Raw genomic sequence first — 1094 nt, forward strand, 5'->3', positions numbered from 1 at the left:
GGGGGGGGGGTGTCTTGCCAGTGTTGAGCCGCAGCGGCCTGTCTTAGTTGGTGCAAGTGCTCTGGTTCAGTCGCCGCTTCTTAACTCTGCAGCAGAACCGGAAGCCACGAGTCCCGCAGCAGAAGATGAAGTCGCTGGAGCTGCAATTGAACGGCAGGTCCCACTGGCCCATGACACTGAAGTAGCCCAGGCAGAAGTCCGGGGTGGGCGCCCAAGTCGGGAGCGCGTCCGACACCTCCGCGCCCTCGCTGACCTCTCTGGAGGCGGTCCCAGAGCGGTAGCCCCAGCCCGTGTTGTGCCCGATTCGCGAGTCCCTAGAGACCACCAATGAGCCGACAGGGATGCAAGTACATAAGAGTCTTTATTATAAGCTCAAGCAGGGGCTCACCCACCTGCCGATGTACTGGCAGCAAGGTGAAGTCCCGAACAATAGTGAGCAGGGTTTTTATGGGGTAAGGGACGGGGTGTAACAGTGCACACATTGTACATATGACATCACTACATAAGTTCCTATTACAATTGTACAACACCCAAGGTAATAGTTTTGACTATTCAGTATCTGTGAGGTGTCTATTACTTTTGGCAGGGACCCAATCATGACCTTTGAGTTTCTTTTGAAAATGACCAATTATGAGGTGATCTCAAAGGGCCTACGTAGGGTTTAGGCAAGTGGTGAGTAATTGGTTAATTTGTCTGCAGTTCCAAGCCTTGACTCAGACCACAGAAATGTTAAGCTGATCTGAAAGAAGTCAAAGGATGGCTTAAGACTTGAACAATATGAGGCTTTTACTGAAAAAGGGGCTACATATAGCCAGAGGTTGCTCTTAATGGAGGCCTTAATCTCAAAATGAAGTTACTTAGGCTCTTCACCCGCACCACCCCTCCGCTCAGCTGCGCCCGCCGCCGAGGCCCCGCTTGCTCCTGCGCCTGGCACCCTGGTGCGCACAGCTCAGTGAGCAAACCGTGGAGAAGCAGCCGGAGGCCTAGGCACATCGTGTCTCCCGGTCTGGACTCAGACGAGCAGCCGCCGCTGGAGCCGCTGCAGCTGCCGCTCGAGGCCCGGCCGAAGCTACTGAGGCTGATGCGAGCCGCCA

The 1094-nt window shown here is 54.8% G+C and overlaps 1 pseudogene; it reads right to left on the minus strand.

Moving 5' to 3' along the window:
* Positions 1-18: 18 nt before the first annotated feature.
* On the minus strand, positions 19-993 carry LOC120227825 (annotated as a pseudogene).
* Between the last annotated feature and the right edge of the window lie 101 nt (positions 994-1094).

The sequence above is a fragment of the Hyaena hyaena genome, unplaced genomic scaffold (assembly GCF_003009895.1).
Source record: "Hyaena hyaena isolate Hyena2069 unplaced genomic scaffold, ASM300989v1 scaffold_5204, whole genome shotgun sequence".
NCBI classification, from domain to species: domain Eukaryota; kingdom Metazoa; phylum Chordata; class Mammalia; order Carnivora; family Hyaenidae; genus Hyaena; species Hyaena hyaena.